Raw genomic sequence first — 14,220 nt, 5'->3', positions numbered from 1 at the left:
TAAACTTCTTAATTTTCTCTCCGTTGATTACTTAAATCATGCTCAGGTGCAGCTGTGTAATTTGGACTAATTCTTGTACTGCTCTGAATATGTTCAACTACCCTGCGTTATTTGACTTTATTTTTTAATATAAAATTCAAATATTTCGACCGATTATCACTAAGCACACATTTTCGTTTCAACGTAATTGATAATTGGAAAGGTCAACAGTGTTGGACCCAAACAAAGCAATTTATTAAAACGAGTCCACGCTAATGAGGGCCGATTTGCGAATGCTTTCAGCTGAAGGACCAGTTAAATAATTCCTTCTCCGCTATGCAAGAAGAAAGGAAAATAATTGCTCTTACTACAACAGGATAGATTCATTACGTTATCTTGACGAATGATGTGGATGCTTCTCACTAAAGTGAAAAAGCAGCAGTGGGATTGCGGGAGGAACTATCTCAATAATAATTGAATAAAGAGAGGTCTATCGTAAAGCCATAATTATGACGTTCAGTGCGGTTTCAGTTACTGTAATTTGAGCAGAGGGGTCTTGCCTCGGGGCCTGGTGGCCCTTGGGTTAACGTAAGATGAGTGTTCGAAAACTTCCATTTCTTATATAATCAGCACCCCGTGATCTAGAGGAATACGAATTGCTAATAATCGTGATGGAATATTATGGAAGATACGAAATGGAATTGTTTGGTTTACCTGGAACAAGCCTCAGGAGCCAATTATTCGTATCACAAGGGGATCATTAGTTTTTTCCTTCGGTCGTATCCTTTTTCTTTATGTGACTTCCATCAGCTGCAGAGTGAAAAGTTTGAACAATTAATAGTTGTATTAGTATTTATTTACTAATACAACTTATGAGATTTATTTATCATATTACTACTTGACTTCTTTCAGAACACTTGAATACGCTAAATCAGTTTTAGTGTTTCAATTACGCTGTTGCGTTTCACTGGCGTTTGTGCAAAAGAACGCAGTTGTAGCAGCGTTTCATAAATTTCTTTAAACAATTAAAGTTAGCACGCGCAAGCTAGAATAGCGCCTACTTTTCAGCTGAAAGCGATCCATCGTTTAAGTTTAGACAAGATATTAACTGACACGTAAATGCAGAATAGCATTGAAATGCATTCCACTCAGGGTGAAAGGGTAAAAAATCTGAAGCAGCATCCCACATATCAACTTCATCAGCAAAGCTGCCGATGTTTAACAATTACTCAATTTTTGGCTCCTCCATGAACCACGCTTTGTTTAAATGCCGCGAAGCCATTATGAGCTAGGAGACCGTGTTACGACTAACTGCGCGGGTTCTCCAGTAAGTTTTCATGGATGATAAACATTTCCTGAAGATTATCGAAAGACGTATCGAATCGAGGATGCTCAATTGAAATTATTTCTTTTTATAAGCACGACCCACACAGGTAAATATTGGCCATACATTTTGCAATCTTTCGTGTGTGATTGAAGCTGACTGTTGACATAAAATAGTTGATAAAACCCTGCTTTTCCAATTACTAGTTTATTTTGGAGTGTTAGGGGCATCCTATATAAGTCAGCTTTTGGTTAATTATACTAAGAATACGAACTTTCTAGTGAAAAACAATGCATGCCAGTCATTTATATGACTATGTTTGATAATTACACGCAGCAAATTGCAGCTAATTACACGACTGAAGTAAATGTTAGCTGAATATATATATATTTATAAAGCAATTACGAATGGAGTAGAACTCTTTAAAAAGGTGGTTCCTGTGCTGGAAGACTCGTTTTTCAAGTGATCTTCCATTAATTGACTCAGCTCACTTGAATTACCTATGAAGCATATTTGATCCCTTAATGCAGTGGTTCTCAAACTGTGGGGCTCGAAAGGGGGAGAGGCATGCTTTTCTACAGATAAAAATTAAAACTCCCCTAAATCAGTTTTAAAAATTCAGAAAGAAAAACTTTTAACGATACAGGTTTTAATTATCATGAATTTCAAAATAATTATTAGTTATTTTCTTCACTCGCACTTATAAAACGCGTGTGCCAGAGGCAGTGTTGATAGTTCGGCAGCGGCCGCAGGCCCTCTTCAAGGCAGCACTATACACGCGCAGCTGAAAGCAGCGACTTAATGACATCTCATTGGCGCTTGTTTCAGTGCAATTGCACTGATTTGTTTACCTCTTAAAGTTGACTTGATTATGAACAATTGATCATGAAGCGTTTTCTGAACAGCGATATAAATAAAACCGCCGGAGGGGGGATGACAGTGCTTTCTCTCGTCATGTGAGGCTCAGAGGTAAAAAGTTTGAGAACCACTGCTTTAATGGAATTTGCTACATCATTTTTAAAATTATTTCACCGCCATTTTTCTTCATATTCACTACTTGAAATGTCCATATTCACGGCAGATTACAAATTTCATCAAAATCCAGCTTGCACGAGAGCAATTTCTGAGTACAGACGGACAAAACGAATTCAACCGGGTGATTACATCATTACGAAATATGCCTAAACTTCAAAACCAAATCAAATTCTCTGAGAATCAATGTGCCGAAAATAAGCTATAGATCGTTCACGAATAGCAAGAGGTAGTCTATTATGACCCAGATTGACCTCACATTTATTAGAGTTACCTCCATTCCTCCGTAAGTAGCATCATCTGTCGAAAGGAGAAAACTTCGAAGCTGATTAACAAAGTTCACGACGGTAAATCTATCGAGGAACTTATTTTGTATGTAATGTGTTTTTCTTTAAATAAATATATTTTCTTAGGATTTATCGACAGCAGTATCGTGGTTTGATTTTTTGCCTGTGTAATATCTCCTCTTGTAGACCATATTTTCTTAATAATATAACATTATGACATCGCTTGCTGTCGTTTACAATATTTGGCTAACTTTCTTATTTTTACTGAAATAAAGAGCCAAAAGGCTTCATTTAGGCGATGCAAAATTATCTAAATTAAGTGGATATTAAATCAAACATCATTTCAAAGCCGAATACAGAAACTATAAAAGTTTCGTGCGAAATTTGACCTGAGAGCTTGCGGGAATGCACCGCCGGCATGCTACGACTTACCCTAGTCCAGTGTTTCTCAACGTTTTTTCGATCATGTTCCACCTCAATGTCTCCAAGATTTTGATGCTCCCCCCCCCTCTAGCATAATAGTCAGCCAAGTTCTGAAAAAATATAATATAAATATGTGCATGTACATTTTCTAATTGCCCCCTGTGGGGCGTACGCCCCACGTTGAGAAACACTGCTCTAGCCGAACCTAATAGGAAGTGATGAACGCTCAAAGCGCCCGTATATTCGCCTCTTTTTTTTTATATGGTTTTTATGGCATTGTGTTTACTCTGAAGTGAATAAAAATTAATCGAGTGTTCCTATTTGTAACGTTAAGCCTGGGAATCTCTAACGTCCTTCAGTTTAGTGTCTAATTAGGGTTTTCGTAAGCAAGTGCCAAACAGTATTTTGACTTAACTCGTTTTACATTTGAATTTTTTTCACGAAACTGAAATCTCGTGAAACCAGAAAAAAATCTGATTATGATAACTAACAATTATCACAGTGGATCAATACAGCAAAACTCAGAGAAACATACATAGCTGGTAAAAAAATTATTTTTTTTTTTGAGCGAGTAACAATTTAAAGCTACTGAAGCACGTTATGTGACACGGGATCGTTTTTCATTTTTTTAATGTTTATCTTATCATTCCTTCATAATTCAACTGTCTAACGTGCGGATTCACTGCAGTTTTATTCATTCATCTTAATATTACATATCCCAGTGTCTCGATTATCTTTTACGAGTCTATATTCTTAGTAGCTATTTAAAGAGAATTTTGTGTTTGTAAAAAAAGGGGGGACTTTTGTCACACGAATCGATTCTGAAAGACGCACCAAAAGAATTTTCTTTCGCAATCGGAGCTGTGATCATTTATATGCAAATCATGAAATCCGATCTTCTTGCTTGAGAATGGGAGGAGATTAAGTGATGTTCCGTATTCTCGTGGGCAGGATAACATCTCAAATGTAATTGCATTTTCTCCCTACTTATTTCACCGCGTGTTGTCTGTTCTTCATCTGCCGTACTTGACGCTGAAATGTCATTATCGGGATAACGAAGATCAATTGGCTATGCGAAACTGAGTTGCTTACGTTGTGGATCCGAACCCACCACAAATTTTGATCTCAACTTCTGCAGTGGAGCGACGGGATTAAAGAACAAATGCGATAAAATATAAAATAGCGATTATGGATGGATCGGAATGTGAGCCCTCCTTATGGTTTTAAATCAAGAATGGCGACAGGGCAATATTAATCTCAACTATGAATTCTGTTTCATCACAGGAAATGAAAAAGTCACGTTTGCGTACGTGGCGTGTGAATTATGCCGACTATTTAGAAACGTGCAATAAGGCATATCAATATGTAGAATTGGGAAACGAGGAGGGTCCTCCTTAGAATACAACACTCAAGCTAGTCGACTTACTGAATCTTCGGTAAGTAAATAAGCGACTTCTTATTCTCTACTCGGCTTGAACATTTTTGGAGGTTGAAACCCCACTTACTCGGAGGGAAATTCCGTCGAAAAACCCTTGATATTTTGCCATCCCAGACCAAGATTCGAGGCATGGTCTTTCGAAATGAAGGGCATCGTCGCCTTCTACTTCTACCAAGGAACTTATTGCAGAAAACTGGCATCGCTTCATTTGCAAGAACCATTTCGTTTTGCCACAGATTTTAAACATTAGTTCCTTGTAGTCATACGAATGCTTTGGTTGCATATGCATCCCAGTCATATATGTAATAGTACGCATCTTTGCCATCATTTTTAGCTGGTGGTAATTTAAACCATCACATAGCCGAAACATGACAAAAGAAATAAACCTCTTAAATGAAATGAAGGAAACCTTGCGTGTAAACTGTAATAAGATTACAATAGGCAGGGTTATAATTTCGAGTTAACTGAAGTACGATGTCGGGTATCTACTAAAGATTTCCGGATTCTATCACTTCTGTCCCAAGACACAAATGTGCTACTGGTTTCCAGCAATTTGTGGAATGGGATTGTGTCAGAAAATTGGCATCCGAGAGTGAAGTGTTTATTTGGTATACTAAATCCCAATTAAAAACAAATTTATGAATCCATTGTCCTAAATCTAAACTCTGATTTAAGATACAATAGAAACAAATGCGACTCCGTCACTTCGAAGTAAAAATGGTGGAAGGAGTTGAAATGACACTTGAGAATCCTCAGATAACATGGATTACTGGACTCATCTTCTGCAGCGATTTACTTACTTTTGTCAGTTTCTAATTATGTGTAGTAAAACATAAACTGACAGAATTACTACATAATATTTACTCCCTGCATGTTAAAACGCTTTTCACTGCTGAGGTTCAGATTTCGAACACCAAATGCCTCATTACAATTTAAGCGCCATCTATTCAAAAGAAAAAAGAAGATACTAACGGGTACATCTTAGTATATTTTCCATTCTCAAATAGATGGTGTATGTGAGAGCATTTATTTCGTCTTTATTGTTAAAAGTTATATAATAATCAATTAGTCATTTGTAATTATTTCCAACTTTTAAGATTTTTTGTGCGAAATATGCTGTCTCGTGACTGATTTTTAATTAGCTCGTGTTTCACGAAGTAAGACTGTCGACAGTAAAAATGCGGAGTTTGTTATTTAAAAGGTTAATTCATGAAGCGCAAAGTGGTTTAGACCACTTTGCGCTTCATGCAAAGAGGCGGCGATGTTTATGTCGTGTATTATTAGAAGTTAAAATCGTTTTCATCAGTCATGATGAAAACGATTTTTTTTTCATGGTAAACCTTTTGCACATGCTATGGTATTAATTACGACAGTAGATGGGATAGTAGAAACTGTACGCCGAAGACTAGATATGTAACTTTTTCAAACCGGTTCGAATCATCTACAAGCTGAGTGCTAATCTTGCACGTCTGCAACGAAATCCACAGGAAAACTTAAACCCCAGCCTGTTCGTTAGAGAATATGTACGCTATCACTCGGCCAACAGGTCCAACATCTTTTATAAGAATTTACATTTCCTCCAGAATATTGTGCAGTCTCATGGGGCTATTATGAATGCTATAAAAAGTGTCTTTGTAATTAAATTTAGTACATATAAAGATAGTGCTACTTTAATTTCAGATTAACTGCACTGCTTTTTCATTTACTGATTGCTCGATGGAATTCTTTGTAGGCTGGATACACAAATTCTCAAATATATTAATATGGATTATGTAAACCATCTGATGGCAGTGAAAGATGACAGGACATTTTCCATGACGGATCTCAAATCACTAAAGATTTGAGATCAGTCATTGAGATCCACCCATGTCATTAGAATATCTGCTCCTAAACATAGTACGAATATTTGAGTCATCAACTGAAACACTATGAATTCACTACTCCATATTCTCCATTATTTTGTTTCTGGATTACGATGAATTTAAGGATACTAGGGCAATCCACAATTTTTCTTTCAAAGAAATGATGCACTGAGTTGCACATTTTCCACAACGTGATTTTTGCTAGTAACCTAATAAAGCCTTAAACAGAATGGAAGAGAAAAGGCTAAGAAAAGAGATGTTTAATGCTCAGATGGTAGGAAAAGACCTCAGAGGAAGACCAAGATTAGTCAGATGTGCTTTAGAAAACAAACATTAAGTGTGACAACATGACAGACCAAGTTGAGGACAATTGTTGATAGAAATTAAATAATAATGTGAATATAATTTTGTAGTACTTCCTAATATCGTGTATATATTATGAAATCGATGACCAACTTTTTCAAAGAAAAAATAAAAAAAAAAATAAGGTGAAACCTAGATTTTCAACAAGAAACTGGCATTAGAAAGAAATTAAGCTTTGCCGCTTCCATAATTTTATACTTGATAGGTAAGCACAACGATAGTTCGACCAATAGGCTCCAAACAACATCATTGTATTATTTAAATTAAATATAGCGCACAATTTTCTCCAATGTTTTTCTGACTAGTTAGAAAGAAACATTCCGATGTCAAAGATAACGACGTATGGATGAAAAAATTCCACAGTAAAAATGTCCGTTCCTTTAAGGAGATTTGTTTCACATCAGTCGATGTCTACGGAATTCACTGTGTTTTCGCCCGAAGGAGAACGAATTAATTGCACTTTACACTCCGCAACTATTTACGATACAACTCGGAGGGAATGATAGAGAGAAAGAGGAATGTGCATGTTTGCCTGTTGCAAACTGATTTATTGACAACATAAGGCGAGAAACGGTCCCCAAAACTGATCACTGAGGGACAGCACCATGCATGGTGGTTGCCATGACTACGCAGAAAAATGGGAAGGTGGCATCGGATTGACTGCGGGAAGATGTAAAGGGATGTGATGAAAGCCAAGACATTTGCTGCCGTGCCCATTAGAATCCAGGAAGCATCCTTCAATTCGCGTAGGAATATTCTTGTGCTATAAAAGGAATCCCGCAGCCGCGAAAAGACACTTAAACCAATGACAAATTCCTTGAGGCATTTTCAGATTTGAGTAGGAAAGAAACCTATTTTGCTCTTCTTTCACTCTCGGTGTGGACGTCAACAAACAGATGGAACGTTTTCATATCTCGTGGGCTTTTCACGTGGTAGCAAGCAAATATAATTCATGTTTTACTTTACATATTTGTTTTCTCTGACACTGAAACGTGGGCAATATTTCCATAGAATGGCACCTCTTCTTTAATACCAGCCAGTTCTAATATAGCACTTACTTAACATAATACTAAGAATAATTTTATTCAAGAAATGATAAGTCCAGGGTGAATAAATTCTAGAATGTTGTTTCGCTGGTTTTTTTTTTAAAAAAAAATAACGTAGTTGATATAAATTATTGTACATTTTATAGGTCCGCGCGGTTAGCCTACTGGCTTTGCACTTCGCAACCATATGCCTGGGAAAGGAGTGTCCTGGGTTCGATTCCCGTCGCTGACGTGAGGTGCTTAGGATCTTTTTCAGTCATAGCCAAGTTAGTCTGTCTTGGGCGTGGACAGCAGAGTTTTTCTCTCCAGTTTATCTGGGGTCCCCCTCACCCCAAGCAGGCAAACCGGCCCCGTGAACACACGCAGCTACAGCCACAGAATATACCGGGAGGCATAGGGCTAGTCACCTTATCCTCGGGACGGGTACGACTTAGAAAGGCTTAAGATAGCTCTGTAACAGGCCAGTAGGCCTAATACGTAGAAGGAAGAAGAGTACATTTTATAAAAGCTGTAAAATGTACATAATACTAAGAATAACAGCTGTTTCAATCGCTAAAATATTTTGGGACTTTCAAATGTCCTGGTTGTCCCAAAAATAGAAAGGAAAAAAATTACATGTGACCTGCAACATCGTACTGCTGATGTGATATTTCTTCGATAGTTTTGCTATGGTAACTTACGTTCACGCAGCAGTGTTAACAGTACGTAATGCAACGGAAGTATCCGTTGGGCAGTGAATGTTATGTAGAAAGGTTAATAGAATGATGTATGTGGAGGGTTATTACAGTTAAAGTGAATGTAATTTTTGTGGGTTAATAGGTGCCATTTTCAGTGATCACAGCAAAATTTAATTTACGATAGCTAAATAACAAATGTATCAAATCGAAACGGAATTCAGAATTTTCAATGAGTGCAGTTGAGGAAAAACTGAGATTATCCAATAATTATACAATTATTATATTATACAATAATTATCCGTAACCGTATTACGATCCTGGTTGTGAAGTAATCATTCTAGTCAGTGGATAATAGAATCGAAAAGAAATTAAGAAGAACAAAAAGAAGTGTAGGATGAAAGGGGGATGTTGGAAATTTGTGGTCAAGTTGGAGTGGGGGTGAATTATGAAGAGTGGCAGAAGTTAGAGTAGATTTGCCGATTCATCACTTCAAAAAGGAATTCTTTTATTTTCCTGCCACGTTGGGCAACATTTTTCCCTTAATGGTTTACGAAATGTCAGTTCTTCAGCTGCATTCTTTCATTTTTATTGACTTGGTAAGAACAAAAAGTACTCCTTCCTTCACCGAAAATACTGCTCCAACTGTCTTTCGCTCCCTCCTAGAAATTCTCAGCTGTCTTCTTTCTTATGCCATTCCTTTTCTAAACGCTTTCTTACTTTGTTTTCATTCTTACTCATTTCTTTTGAAATCTTTTAATCTTCCCATACTATTGGGACTACTAGTATGATTTTTACTTATTAAGCAGCTCATTTAAAATTTCTCCATTCTTTGCACATTAAAGATCGGGTGTTCAAATAGAATATTAATGGGCAGTCTCGACCAGAAGGGATATCAAAGTGTACAGGCAAGTGAGTGAAAGTATGACAGAATGCGCTGTCATACTGATTATGTGAATGAACGTTTCTGATCGTATCTTGTCATTTGCAGTGCTCGTTGTTTCTCATAGTGATACGAGACTGGTCCTCTAATAGCGGCTTCGTTGAGCACGTACAAATAAAGGCTCAGAGTTTGATTCTAATCGTCGACTTGGACAATTAGAATCAAATTAGAATTACAATTAGAACCTTTATATAGACCACTAGCAATCACCGTTCTAATATCGCCATCCGCTTTTCACTGATTGAAATTACTTCGTAAATCCATGATAATCATAACAAACATGAAATTTTTTAAATATAATTTAAATTAAAGTTTATATTCAATTTAAATTAAGTCTATTCATTTAATTTGAATCACTCCTGAAAATGCTTTTCCACATTCGTAAGTAAACTGTACTCATGCGGGCACGTGAAGCTATGGATAGATTTTTTTTTCATCATTTTCGTGTTTCAAATACTTAATTCAATGCATTTTACTAACAGCAATTGTTATATTCACATTCTCAGAGATGGAATGGCAACCTATTCTAAATATTACCGAATAGGTTTGAAAACCACGATTAAACGCATGTAGATTGCTGTCAAAAGTGGTATTTGGCAACATGATAATGTTCGAACTCATTTTTCTGAGGCAACCATTGAACTGGTCAAGAACGTAAAGCTTCTTTTCTATCCATCTTACAATCCGCACATCAATCTCTCAACTGCAGGCCGAGGTACAATTTATTAATGGTGTTTTCTCAGTCAAGAAACGGGAGGAGCAGTGCACGTCTGGTTTTAGAAAGAACAGAAAATCCTGTTCTCAGACAATATTAGACCCCTTGTAGACAGATTTATTTTCATCAGGAAAAAGCGACGGAACTACGTTAAAAAAGTTGTGGATTTACCTTACTAAATTTAATAAATAAAAAAGTAACTTCTTTTCTCGCCCATTTTTACTGTGAAGCTGCTTAATTCACCGAAGAGTTGACTAAACTGCTTACGTAACTACCCGTTTCTACACATAGCCGCCACGGACTACATAAATCGATAAATCAATATTTTCCTGATGGTAAAAAAAAAAAAAAAACTGGATGTAACTAATGCGAAAAGGTACTTATCCAAATAAATTGGAGGTGATAACAAACACACTACAATTGTGAAAGATTTACGACAACCAAACGTTTTGTCCACATTTGGATAAAATATGATATTCGGCAGTAAAAAAATTGGGGATTTCTGTTAAGGCATTAGTTTTCCAATGCAATCACCTCCAAAACTATAATTCCAACCAATTATCTGTCTTCATCCAACCGATTTGTTCAGAATGGAAAACTGATTATAAGAGGAAACTTCCACCTCCGTACGAGATGGGTTAACTTATAAATTTGTCGCCTGCTTACGGCATTTCAACCTCCTATCTTATCAAACGAATACTAATTATAATGAAGTTACGAGAACACTGAAATTATGATTTCTGATCCATCATGACAGTTTGAATCTGGAATATTCCATGTTTCTCTATCAAAAAATCTTTAATGACTCATCCAGAAAGTTGCAAGCAAGATGGATTAATCATTGGGAGTTGTCGATATTCAGAAACAGATTACTTTACACCATGCAGAAGTTTATCATCAGAATGAATTATTCCAGGGAACGAGTCATTCTTAAGTCCGTGTTGCTAGTGATGATTTCGCTAAATATATACAAAAAAAAGAAGAAATTAGGTTTATCCTAAGATTGTATTCGTAAATTTCAATCAGGGAAGGCTGTTCATGTGGGTCTAAGGGACTCGTGACTCATTACTTGTCTTTAATTTTGGATAAAATTAAGGAGACGCGTAAAATTGTTCATTAAAAATTTTAGTATCTGCATGAAGTGAGGGCTACGATTATGGCTGGTCCCTCGCACTGATTTCTGTGCATAACACAAAGTTCTCATCTGTATTGTTTATGTTGGTGATGAAATGTGTACAGAATTTGTTATTTTTATGCTTCAATTATTTACGCTGCAGGAAAACATGACAGAACCATTCTAAAGCATGTCATACATTCCCCGCCGTAAGTTACTTATCCGTATGCAGTAGTGGAGAAAATACATTCACACCATTACTTTCTCTGTCTAACAACTTCCGTGAACGCATGCGCAATTTCCTCCTCTGAAAGAAAAGCACGTTTTCAACGTAGTCTTTACATTTGCTCATATTTACAGTTGTTTCTGAGGATAGGCGAAGTGATCGCCAGGAAAGGAAGCGATCAGATTCAATCCCAAACAAACGGCTCCGATTTTGACGCCAAAGTAAAATTAGCAGTTGCGTCAAAATATCGTTGATGGTGTTGAATACAAGAACGATGTCCGTTGCAGTGAAGCTCACAGGTCATTATGTCACTATTACGTTTTTCTTCTCTTTCTCTAGTTAGCGTACAAGGATATTTGAATGTTTTATCCTGAAATATTTTTACTCAGCTCAATCTTCGAATGTAAAACAAACGGATGCGATACATCCGCAACGGAAGGGCAGGTCATTCCTGGAATTTCAGCTTTTTTTTTATCGACGATGCTCACCTGCAAGAATTCCGTACGTGTGCTAAACAAAAATAGGACAGTAACCTAAATGCACCTATTTTTCTCACAAGGATAAAATAAGCAATTGGTACTTTGCACTCTTAAATAAAGCTATTGCCACAACTGTTTGCTATTGATAGCCTTAAAATATGCGCACAACTGAAAAACAAATCTCCGGAGAGCAAACCACCTTAACATTTACCAAGTACTTCCTCGTTTTAAGGAGGAGAAAATGGCTCTGAAAAATGTCCGATTACGACTCACATTTTTCATAATAATTCTCGCTGTGATAGTTATGGCGCAACTTTAAAATGCTGTAGAAATTGGCCAAGCAAATACCAAAATAGCACAACTCTCCTTCCTAAGGAACAGCGATCTATAATTACCTAAACAGCTTGATGAGTGCCGGTGTTTATTTGTCGTGACTAATGACAACATACCACCAACGGCCGACGCACTTACGTTACTTAGTTGTTACAAACTTTCCAGGTAGCCGCATCTCGCTTCGCATCCCACAGGACGGCGCTGTTGTCTCTCCCTCATCCCGCAAATGTGGGAAAATACAGACTTTGCTTCCCAGTGAAACGCAGCGCGCACAACTTCGAGTGAGCTGTTACACACATCACTGTCTCGATGGCGGGCAGTTTTTCGCATCTCGAACTGAACTAAGAACTTTCTGAGCACTGCTTGCGATAGAAGTTCGTAATGCCATCTCTTTCGATCCCAGTTGGAGAGAGTGTTGGCTGAATCGCTTTATGCAAAAATACGAAATGGAATGTCGTTCCTCTTATTACGGTCCTGTAGACTAACAGGAGACTGTTTAACCACCCTTCCTACCTGGCTGTCAGTCTCAGGATTTTCACTTCAGTTTTTCAGAGCCATCTTTAGGTGAGTATTGTGAAATGCTATCTTAATTATTGAAATACATTTTTATTCGTTATCATCGTATGGATATTCCTCTCGTAACACACGCACGAGTCAATCTTCCTCCCATTGGTGAAGAAGAAATGAATTATTAGAACGCACTTTCATAACACGTAATCAACTAAACGATAAGTAACATATGCATCACGTGCTCAAATATTGACTACCTGCAGTGATTTATAATGTATATAACGAACAGCTGATGTAAACAGTTGCCCATATAATATAGATCGGAGAATGTTATTATTACTCGTCAACGATATATTGTAGATATTAGGGCACGAATAATAACTAATTACATCATTACCTTCAGGTATCGTTGGCCAAGAAAAGAACACGGTTAATTGAGAACACAGTTATGCATATTTAGTACAAGATATTTTATCGCGTTTTGTATTTTTTTTTTCTCCAGAAATGTTTATTTCTTTAAGCTTACTTGGGATGAAATGTCGTTTCTAATCCTAGGATGATGAAAAACAACGATGATGGTCTTAATTGATGAGATATATTTCAAGGAGGAATGACATTGAGCTGCAGAGTTAGAATAATCGGGGTTGTAGTTCTGACGATTTAGAAATATTTAAGGCGTTGATATGATTAAGGAAAGTTCGTATCGACTCTGTGTATTTTTTCATTAGCATGCTGGAAAACACTAACCTGGGACCAATTACGTCCCACACTATTCTGGTTTTCTCTATTTTGTTGGATTAATTAATGGTTATGTTACTTCACTTGTATGTCTATTCATGATGATGCCCTTAAGTCGAAATGGGTTCGCATCCCGTCTATGATGCGAATAATTTAAGAGCATTAACGATTGAAGATGAGTTAGCTGGTTTCATATAGAGGATTCGGGGATATCACTCCCACAAGCTGGTTTCTCATCCCACAAAACATGTAAAACCGACCAGGGGAAAAACAAAACATATATATATATATATATATATATATATATTCAGTTTACGCGTGTTTGTATGGATGTAAGGATATTTGGCAGGTCAAGAGCCTTAAGTCCTGTAACTTGATCAATGAATTACTAAACGAACATCGAAATCCTTCCAGTTGAAGTAGCGAAGAGTGATGACAACATTTTATAACGCATACAAGGAATAAAAGTATCAACTGCAACCAGCGAAGTGTCGACCTCTTATTCCACATTTCACCGTAAAGCCACAGTTAGTTCAATCTTAAAGACTGCGAAGAGATTTTTAAGATGTTAACTTCTTCATCGATCACGTAAACCCTTAACTCTGTTCTAAATTTAGTTCGCTAAGTGAACTGTTCCATCACTTCATTATCAAACTGTCGCATCTTGTGTTCTTTTTAAATTATAGGATTGGGACTGAGTTGTGTAAATTAATCACTGAGTTCTGAGTAGATTG

At 36.8% G+C, this 14,220-nt stretch overlaps 1 protein-coding gene across 4 annotated transcripts in view; it reads left to right on the top strand.

The window, feature by feature from the left end:
• The window catches only part of LOC150096498 (guanylate cyclase 32E-like), a 644,496-nt gene that overhangs the window by 388,488 nt on the left and 241,788 nt on the right, over positions 1-14,220 (top strand). For 2 of the 4 annotated variants that reach the window (XM_090407817.1, XM_090407813.1), the window contains exon 1: positions 12,509-12,802. The exons of the other annotated variants lie outside the window; for them this stretch is intronic. The gene's annotated coding sequence lies outside the window, so the exon portion shown is untranslated. Of the gene's footprint in view, positions 1-12,508; positions 12,803-14,220 lie in introns of those variants that run through there. 4 annotated transcript variants of the gene reach the window in all.

The sequence above is a fragment of the Typopeltis vanoorti genome, chromosome 18 (assembly GCF_054136105.1).
Source record: "Typopeltis vanoorti isolate ZY-2024b chromosome 18, IOZ_Tvanoo_1.0, whole genome shotgun sequence".
NCBI classification, from domain to species: domain Eukaryota; kingdom Metazoa; phylum Arthropoda; class Arachnida; order Uropygi; family Thelyphonidae; genus Typopeltis; species Typopeltis vanoorti.
This window is presented reverse-complemented; position numbering and strand designations above follow the sequence as displayed.